This window comes from Mobula birostris, chromosome 13 (assembly GCF_030028105.1).
Source record: "Mobula birostris isolate sMobBir1 chromosome 13, sMobBir1.hap1, whole genome shotgun sequence".
Taxonomy (NCBI): Eukaryota; Metazoa; Chordata; class Chondrichthyes; order Myliobatiformes; family Myliobatidae; genus Mobula; species Mobula birostris.
The window spans coordinates 20,450,768-20,461,429 of NC_092382.1; the positions used below are offsets into that span (position 1 = coordinate 20,450,768).

The following is a 10,662-nucleotide window of genomic DNA, read 5'->3' on the forward strand; positions in this document are numbered from 1 at the left end:
TAAGAAAACAAACTCTCCCTCATGGTCCCAAAAACAAAGGAGCTGATTGTGGACGACAGGAGGAATGGAGACAGGCTAACCTCTATTGACATCAATGGATCTGGGGTTGAGAGGGTGAATAGCTTTAAGTGCCTCGGTATAAACATCACTGAGGATCTCACATGGTCTGTACATACTGGCTGTGTTGTGAAAAAAGCACACCAGCACCTCTTTCACCTCACACGGTTGAAGAAGTTTGGGATGGGGCCCCAAATCCTAAGAACTTTCCACAGGGACACAATTGAGAGCATCCTGACTGGCTGCATCACTGCCTGGTATGGGAACTGTACTTCCCTTAATCACAGGAACCTGCAGAGAGTGGTGCGGACAGCCCAGCACATCTGTAGATGTGAACTTCCCACTATTCAGGACATTTACAGTGACAGGTGTGTAAAAAGGGCCCAAAGGATATTGGGGACCCAATTCACCACAACCACAAACTGTTTCTGCTGCTCCCATCCAGGAAACGGTACCACAGCAAAAGGACCAACAGGACATCATCTTCCACCAGGCCGTCAGACTGATTAATTCATGCTGATACAATTGCATTTCTATGTTATATTGACTGTCCTATGTACAAACTATTTATTATAAATGACTATAAATTACACATTGCACATTTAGACGGGGACATAATGTAAATATTTCTACTCCTCATGTATATGAAGGATGTATGTAATAAAGTCAATTCACCCTCCCCACTATCTGTTCTGTCATTCTGGCTCCCATTCCCCCTACAACTTATTTGAACCACATCACCCTCTCCCCACACTAGCACTAGCGAGCCTTACCACTGGGATATTAGTCCCCCCTCACCCCTTTGACTTTCCTCTGTCAGTGATCCCCCCGACAGTGTCTAAAGTGGGTCCACCTGTTGTTGTGCGGGACGGACACAAGATTACTCTGCGATGGCCATTTCACCTCATTCCCCTTCCCGACTCTCACCCAGTTTCCCGTGTCCCGCACCTGGGGTGTACCTCACCTCTCCTCATCTCACATGGGGGCAGAACAAAGGTGATTTTCTCAACAGCTGATGTCAAAGATTTTGTTCCCTCGGAGGGAAATGGAAATAAATCAGAAAGCGGACATTTACTTTGGGATTTGTTCCGCTTTGACGGAGAGAGGGACGCCAGGTTGATTCAGCGGGGTAACGCCCTCTCAGCTGGTCCACCTATACTATTGGTTGTAACCAGAGATTGACGTCGCTTCGCACCAATGGGAATAGCGCAGCTCCTGTATCCTCTGTTGACAGCGGTGGGGGAGGGGCTGGTCACGTGATTAGTAGCCCAGCCGTTGAACGGACAAAGCTCGAGCTCTCCAGCGCGCGGGTGACGTAAGACACGGCGCACGTGAGGACAGATCCCGGTGTGGGGGAGCCCATGTGTGACGTCAGGCGTGTGCGTGCACCTGTGTGACGTCACCTGTGGGGGAGCGCTCGTATTTAAAAACACCTGAATGGACGTTTCTGATGATTTCGGTGGGACAACAACATTAATCACGGGTTTCATCACTGAATCCAGTGTTGTGAGATGTAAAGTCCCCTGTTATGTGTCCGGCTGTGCCGTGTTGTTGGTGGAGTGGGCAGCCTGGTGTTTGTCTCGATTCGGGTCACAACACCAGAATTGCCAGCGGGGTCCACACACAGTGTATTAGTCAACAGAAAACCTCTCGTCCCTGCAGTCTCTGTCTCCTGGTAAACTCAACACCCTGACAATGTGGACCAGAGACACCCCTTCCTCTCAGAGTCAGGGGATCACTCAGACAGCTGATCACTGAGAGGAATTATATTTATTGGTCATTAAAGTTCACCCAGATTGGTTTGGACGGATTTGATGTGGAGTTCGGGGTGTCACAGTGAAAGGGCCGGACGGCTGAACTCTCTCCGTTGTCCAAACATCCTTCCAGGTGAGGCGACACTTCACCTGTGAATCTTCCGGGGTCGCCCGTTGTGTCCGCTGCTCCCGATGCGGCCGCCTCGACACTGGTGACACCAGACCCTCCGCAGTTGTGCGGGGTCGGGTTGTGTTTTTTTTGGGGGGGGGTCGATGTTAGTGTTCCCTTTTGTGCGGGAGGGGTGGGTTTTGGGGGTTGATGATCGGGATGCATTTCTTTTTGATGTAGGGGTGGGCTGGGAGTTTGATTTTTCTCTCTGAACGACTTTCATGTTCTTTCTTTGTTTCGTGGCTCTCTGGAGAAGAGAAGAAACTCTAGAGTTGTTTACGGATACCTGCTTGATAATAAATTACCCTTTGAACCATCCGCTTCAAGCAGGGCGTCTCCGTGTCCAAACATTTTCATTCCGATTCCCATTCCCGTTCCGACGTGTCAACCCACCACCTCCTCTTGTGCCAAGATGAGGCCACCCTCGGGGTCCAGGATCAGGACCTTATATTCCGTCTGGGTAACCCGCTCCCCAACCTGATGGCATGAATATCGATTTCTCCTTCCGGTGAACAAATCTCCCCCTCACCTCTCCCTCCCACTCCCTCTCTTCCTCTCTGACTTTCCACGTCCTCTCACCTGCTGATCACTTCCCTCTGGGTCCACTGCTCCATTCCTTTCTCCTATTCTCCACTCTCCTCTCCTATTAGATTCTATTTTCTTCAGCTCTTCAGCTATCCCACCTACCTGGCTTCACCTATCACCTTCCAGCGAGACATTTCCTCGCCCGCACCGATTTTATTCAGATATTTCCCCCATTTCATCTCAGTCCTGAAGGTGTGTTCAACTGGAAAGGTCGACTGTTGACTCTTTTCGATAGATGGTGCCCGGCCTGCTGAGTTCCGCCAGCATTTTGTTTGTGTTGCTTTGGATTTCCAGCGTCTGCAGACTTCGTCGTGTTTGTGATTTACCTCTCGTTGTCGATCCGGCCTCCGGCCACTGGTGGCGCAGCATGGACCTCCGGCCACTGGTGGCGCTGCATGGACCTCCGGCCACCGGTGGCGCTGCATGGACCTCCGGCCACCGGTGGCGCTGCATGGACCTCCGGCCACCGGTGGCGCTGCAGGGACCTCCGGCCACCGGTGGCGCTGCAGGGACCTCCGGCCACCGGTGGCGCTGCAGGGACCTCCGGCCACCGGTGGCGCTGCAGGGACCTCCGGCCACTGGTCGCACTGCGTGGACCTCCGGCCACCGGTGGCGCTGCGTGGACCTCCGGCCACCGGTGGCGCTACCGCGAACGTCCTGCCAAACGCATGCGCGGTGCCGAATGCCGCTGCCGTTGGCGGTTCTCCTGTTCGGGCGGCGATGAGTGGAAACAAATCTCGGGTTTGTGTGAATCGGGGCCGGTGGATCGGGAAAGTCCCGGGCCCGGGCTCTGTCTGCCGGCTGGAGCAGGGGTGCAGTGACAATCTTTTAGGTGTCGGAGCTGAACGAGCGGTGGTTGATAAGTTCGTGGCCTAAGTCAGAAGGCCTGAAGTTTACAGCTGTCGTTACATGTACGTGTAGTTCCGCTCTGTGAGTGATCATGCAGAAAGTTTGAAGTTAATAACTGTTGTGGTATTTCTGTGTCAGATAATTGAAAATTGACTGGTTTTCTAAAATTTACCCCTTCCACCTTAGGCCACGAACCTATCAATCACCCCTGGTATGTCGCACCCAGTGTGTGTACCTGCTCATTTCATGCACTGGGCAACTTCCTTACCCACTGAGCAGGTCTCTCTGTCTCTGTCTCTCTCTCTGTCTGACACACACACACACACACACACGTGTATGTATTTATGTACACATACACACACACATATGAATATGAATAGGGTTTCTTATAATGTCAAGCACTAAAGCAAGATGAAAGAAATATATGAATTCCAGAGCTCCACAGAAATATGGTGATAGTTAAGACATTAACAAACTTATAGCCTATCACTACATTTCTGTGTATAACTGGTACAATTAAACATGTAATACTTAATTTAATAATTTGACAAAGTATTGCACAGTTGTACTCACTAATTATCATAAAATATAATTATCAAGTAAGTAAAGTAACATTGTTTGCTTAGAAGCCATAGGGCTGTTAGTGAGTAATCCATGGACCACCACATATGTAGCCTTACTAATACGACTGAGTCAGAGCAGACAGCAGGGCCCACAGCGCTTAGCAGTGTTCCTAAGCAGGTATAAAAATAACAGAAATAAAGCAAGTAAGTTTTTTACAATTTTAGCCACCTAAAATGGAACCAAGTAATCAAGTATGAAAAAAGCTCGTCGACTGAACTATTGCTAAAGCTATGAATATTGCTGAATATCAGTATCAAAAGCGGAAGGTTGGTAACTCTGCCTCGTACCGTTTCTCTCACAGAAATGTTTGGACAGGAAGTGTATCTGTGAGTGTCGATACTGACAATATCCTCACACGTCGGGTATTACCTTGTTAGACCAATACAGATTCTGTTTAGTCTTTAAATATATAAAAAGTTAAAGAAGCTTGAATCTTTACATAAAGATCTATCCAATCTATATGAATAGAAAATATCGTATTTTTGAAGTGACAAATGTTAACGGGAGGAGAGCAGCCATTTGGGAGGTTTGGAAATGCGTTTCGTCTCGTTCATTGCCTCACTAATTTACTCTTTTTCCTATCAACACAAAGAGACAAACAGCCTCTTTCCAATCAACTGTAGTTGGTGGAGCTCGGCCAAGGGGTTGACCTGCTATTAATGATAGTTGAAATGACGTAAAACTAGCTTATAGCCTAGAAATGTCTTTTTTTTCCATTTGGCTTGTTAAAAAAAAAACTAAATTTATCCAGGTGTAGAAGAGGATTTTGGATGATTACCTTGAATATTTCTTCAAAATCAGGCTGAAGATAAGCAAGCAGTCAATTTTTCTTTCATTATTTTCAACTTTTAAACTTAGGTTTCGAAGTTCATTCCTTGCATAATATGGCTCCTTCCTGAAATCCAATGGCACCCATTGGAAAGAGCGGAAAAATGCTCACACTTGTGTTCAGGTATTTCCCAGCTTCCTGGGACAACGGGTCGAGCGAGGAGGAATTTCACAAATACCTAAATAAGAAACAGTCACAGCTCCAGGATTTCACAAAACACGATCAAATATCCTAATGTTATTAGAGATATTTTCCCCAACAGCCAACTGCCCCCTCTCCCCAAACCGTGCTTCCGTAAAATTCCCTCTATTTAATATGCAGCCGCTGTTAAATTCCCTGCTTGTTAATTTTATCTAACTCTATTTTTGTCTGTTTCTTAAGTTTAGCCAAGTAAGATGTTATCTGACCTCGCAAATATGCTTTGAGTGTATCCCATATAATCAATTTCGAAACATCTCCGGTATTATTAAAAAGAAAGACATCTTTTATCTGAAACTCTATAAATCTAACAAAGTCCGAACTTTGCAATAAATTTTCTGGAAAGCGCCAAGGCAAGTTTACATTACTAACATCATTTAACTCAAAAGTTAAGCTTAAAGGCTCATGGTCCGAGACTGCAATAGCATCATATTCACATTTCTGGACTTTTGGACAAAAATCGGAAATCAGCTATAAATTAATCAATTCTCAAATATTTGAATAGAAAGAATAATCTCTGTCATTAGGATGTAAATTTCTCCAGATTTCTATCAAACCATAATCAGTTAAAAAGGAATTAATAAGTGTTGCCGGATGACTCGGAAGCTGCTGATTGGTTGAACTCTTGTCAATCAAAGGGTTTAAACAACAGTTGAAGTCACCGCCCATCAGCAGCGTATATTCATTTAAGTCTGGTAATAAACCAAATACATTTTTAAAAAAAGGATCATCTACATTAGGTCCGTAAAGATTAACCAGGACAATTTTTCTATTACAAATTGTTCCTTTGATAATTAAAAATCTACCATTATTATCTGAAACAATGTGTCCTTGAATAAATAAACCATTAGATTTAATAAAACTAGATACCCCCTTTGTTTTATTTTGACAAGTAACATGGTATTGAAGGCCCTTCCATGTTTTAAAAAATCTATTTTGATCACCCGTTCTGATATGCGTTTCTTGAGCAAAAATTATATCGGGCTGGAATCAATTAATAACTTTAAATGTCTTCTCTCGCTTGATAAGGTGATTCCAGCCATGTACATTCCAGCTAATAATGTTTATCTGTTTAAGTACCATTGGATATTATTCTTAAACACGACAGTACACACATACCATCGTGGGCTAATCAAAGATGGTGGTGATGAACATAACCAAATAGAAAACACACATAATGGGAAAAAAATACAAAAAGTGTGTGCGGAAAAAAAATCCCACAATAAACCCTAAAATACAAAAATACCACCAAACCTCCCACCATCCCCAAAGAAGGAAATCCGGCAAAAGAGAGAAAAAGCCGGAACGCATCCAAGAAAAGAAAAGAAACATAAGAACGGAATTCGGCGTGCCGCTGAATTTAAATAATTCCTTTGATTGGTTGTGTGGAAAACAGCAGAAATGGATGTCAGAGACTTTCCGAAATCACCAGACCTGGTGACTGAAGTTTGCTAAAAGGTATGAGTTGCGGGACATTGCTAAAGAATTGAGAATTGAGGTAAAGAAGGGTGTGAGGAAGGTAGAAATTCAAAGGAAAATAGTTGAATATTATATAGATAAGGGAACATTCGATGAGGAGGCGTTAGAGTTGTTCGTGGAAGGTGAACCTACCGAGGATGAGCTTCAGCTTCTGTTGGAAATAGTGAACAGGGAGCATGAACTGAAATTAAAACAGCTCGAGAGAGAAGCCAGAGAGGCAGAGAAATGGATAGAGGAAGCAGCAAGACAGAGAGAAGAGGCAGAAAGACAGAGACAACTGGAGAGGGAGAAATGGCAACGTGATGTTCACGTGGCAGAAAGGCAGAGACAGTTTAAAAGGGAGAGGTTGCAGCAAAGAGGTTTAGTGTCGGACCCTGATGATTTTTACAGCTCGGAAGGGCTAGTTTTGTGTGATGAATTTAAAAGTTGTGTTCCTGATGAGGTCAGGGCATATCCTGTGGTAGAGGATGCCCCTACCTTGAAGGGGTCTGTTGAGAAAGCAGACGAAGAAGTTTTAACCCACGAGGTTGAGTTTACTCCAGAAAAGAGTTGGCCAGAGAATAGCTGGGAGGTTCGAGATGACGTTGATTTGAAACTGGGACAAGTGATGACAGCCCAGAAGAGGCAGTTGTTCCGATTGCCTGTGTTCAGGTTGTGGAGTACCTGTGGATTCACAGGATACTGAACCTTGTGTTGAAACTCAGTTAAGGTCTGAGGTGTCTGACTTGGTTGGACAGGAAAGCAGTTTTTGTGTGTCAGATGATCTTGGTTCAGTGGGTAAGGGGTTAACCTTGGTACCAGTGGAAAGTGAGGATTCTCAGTCATTTATAGTAGACCGCAAAGTGGAACCTGGTGAGGTCAATGTTGCTGGAAAAAATGGCAAAAGTGCTGTTCCTGGACTTTCGGATAAGATGCTGGAAAAGGTTGGAGTGGTTGCACGACCTTTGACCCTGCTTGCAGGAGAAAGGCCTGCGGAGACAGGATGTGCTAGTTTGTTGGATTTTGTTTGGACATTTGAGCACCTGCAAGGTCATGCTGTTATTCAGGGTACTGTGATGGAAACACGGCGTAGTGAAGGTCGGAGAAAGTTGATAAAGAGATTGTTTGGCCTCTTTCATATTCTCATCAGCCTGATGATGATGCTGAATTTGGTAAACAATGGAGGCATGTTGACAGCTCTCCAAGATAAGAGTGTTTCAGCAATTCAGCTAATGAGCAATAATAATAATAAGGGTCCTGATGAAGGGTCTCGGCCTGAAACGTCGACCGTACCTCTTCCGAGAGATGCTGCCTGGCCTGCTGCATTCACCAGCAACTTTGATGTGTGTTGCTTGAATTTCCAGCATCTGCAGAATTCCTGTTGTAATGAGCAAAGCTGCTGTTGAGGCCTACAGCAAGACCAAAGGTTTAAATTATGATGTGTCAGAGACGTTTCTACCTTCCAGATTTCAGCAGGACTTAGAGGGTAGTACAATTGATAAGGGTAAGGTGCATAAAGAAGGTTTGTCTTTGTTGAGAAAAGAATGTATCGAGGAACAGAAGCGAGATTCTGGAATGGTGGCTTTAAGGGAGATGGCTCTCTGGCTCTCACAGGAGAGGAAATTCAGAGAGAGTCGGTGGGATGTTACCTTTAAGATGGGGTGTTGACGAGGAGGTGGAGACCAGCCACTGTGCCCACAAGTCACGTGGTGGTTTTGGAAGGTTACAGGGCTGAAATGTTAAACATGGCTTACAGTATGCCTTTAGGTGGATGTCATTGTGTGAGAAATGAGGAAAATTGGGACGAGGGGGTTCCCCTCTTCTTATTTAGTGGTGGAGATTCGATTCAGAAGGCATTAATTTGTTGGAGCCTGTGTTCGGTTACAGGCCAAAAGGACCTTTGACCCTACTCAGAGAATTCTAGAAGGGATGTAGTAAGCTCTGTGACTTTGCCAAGGAAAGTTTACAAAATGGTTGAGTCAAAATAAGAACAACAGGAATTCTGCAGATGCTGGAAATTCACCAGCAACTTTGATGAGTCAAAATAAGACACTTGTTTACTGAAATTGCAGCTGTGAGAAGTATTGAAGTACAAACTGGAATCGTGGAATCTGATAATGGAATGGAAAAACATGCTTTCCCACTGAATCTAGACTCAGCAAAATGCCAGAATTCCATCGTTTTGGGAAATACTACTGATCAGGTCCACCAGTTGGACCCAAAACTGAAAAAACAAGGAAAAGGACTGACTGGTGTTTTGAACTGGGGCACAGGTGCAGTGAATAACATCATTGTGAATTCAGCCCAGCCCATGAAACGGCATCGTCACAGAGTGAACTTTGAGGAAAGTAAAATGATTGAAGAAATTAAGAACAGGAAAGAAGAAAGAAAGAGAATGGATGACTGTATTGATAGAGTGGGGAAAGCTAAATACCTTATTAAGAGTGACTTGTTAAAGGGACACCGGGGTGTTCCTTTAACAGAGAGGGTTAAAGAGATATCGGCATTTGTGACACCATCTGGACTGTATGAATACAATGCTTTACACTTAGGGATGAAGAATCCTCTAGAAGCATTTCAAAGAATGATCAATTCTGTGCTTAGAGGTTTAGGAAACACAGGGACTTATATCAATGATTTAGTGGTCTGGAATGACACGTGGGAAGAGCAGATTGCAGCTGTAGAAAAACGGTTTGACAGACTTTCCAAGGCCAATCTTCCGGTGAACCTGGCTAAAGGTGAGTCTGGCCTTGCCACAGTTACATCTCTGGGTTATGTGCTGGGACAAGGCCACCTGGCTCCTCTACAGACCACGGTTCAAGCTATTGCTGAAGTTCCTCTTCTGACCGATAAGACAGCTTTGAGAAGGGTTGGGTATTCCCTTCTCCTGCCCCCCTCCTAAGACAGCAGCAGCTAAATGCATCACACTTCCAGGAATGGCAGATGTGCAATAGTCCTACCCCCCCCCCCCCATCCATATATTATTAATTTTGGACTGCACTCCTGAGGTTTTCGAGTTTATTTTATGTATATATTCTTTGTCATGCTGCAAAACGTTGAGCTGCTAAACTGTGTTTCATTGCTCCACAACACCTGCTTCTAAAGGTCAAAAATTATACTGGTGCCTAAGAAGAGTAGTGTGAGCTACCTGAATTACTATCATCCAGTCGCGCTCATATATACGGTGCTGTCGTGATGCAAAAGTTGGTCATGGCTGGAATGAACTCTTGGCCTATCGCCACAATGCCTACGGCAGCTACGACCACACAGGCTCTCCACGCCACCTTACGTCACCTGGACAATACAAACACCGGTGTCAGGATGCTGTTTATTGACTATAACTCTGCGTTTAACACCGTCATTACCACAGTGCTGATTAAAGAGCAGCAGAACCTGGGCCTCCGCATTTCTCTCTGCAACTGAATCCTTGACTTTCTAACGGGTAGACTACAAATTGTGCAGCTGACCTATCCACCTCCCTCACAATAAGCACTGGTGCACCTCAAGATTGCGTGCTTAGCCCACTGCTCTACTCTCTCTACGTTCTTTAGACTGAGCTCAAATACCATCTATAAAGTTGTGGATGATCTGACCCTTATTAGCAGACGCCCAGATGGTGACCAAGGTGTGTGCAGGAGCACAATATGCCAGCTCGTTGAGTGGTGTCGCAAAAACAACATTGCTCTGAACGTCAGTCAGACCAAAGAAGTGATTGTGCACTTCAGAAAGTGTGGGACATACCAGTCCACAATGAGGGATCAGAAGTGCAGAGAAGAGCAATTTCAAGTTCCTGAGTGTTAATTTCACTGAGGACCTAATCTGGTCGCAACATATAAAGAAGCTATAAAGAAAGGCAGCGGCTATATTTCATTAGGAGTTTGAGTACGTTTGGCATGTCGCCTAAAACACATGAAAACTGCTACAGATGTACCGTGGCGAGCATTCTGACTGGATGCATCAGGATCTGGTATGGAGTCACGGGATCATGCTGCACATTATCAAAGCAAGGTGCAGACAGCTGTTAAATTAGCCAGCTCCATCTTGGATACCAGCCTCCGCAGTGTCCAGGACATCTTCAAGGAGGGGTGTCTTAGGAAGGCGGCGTCCATGATGAAGGACCCCCACCACCCAGGACATGC

At 45.2% G+C, this 10,662-nt stretch overlaps 1 protein-coding gene and 1 long non-coding RNA gene across 2 annotated transcripts in view; both read right to left on the minus strand.

The window, feature by feature from the left end:
- LOC140207837 (uncharacterized) overlaps window positions 1-10,662 on the minus strand; it is a 268,940-nt gene that overhangs the window by 3,091 nt on the left and 255,187 nt on the right. The gene's annotated exons all lie outside the window — the stretch shown is intronic.
- LOC140208562 (uncharacterized) lies at window positions 3,462-9,866 on the minus strand. Its single transcript, XR_011888825.1, has 3 exons — window positions 9,672-9,866; window positions 4,817-5,045; window positions 3,462-3,493 (listed from the first exon to the last, which is right to left on the minus strand). It is a non-coding gene; the product is annotated as an uncharacterized lncRNA (long non-coding RNA).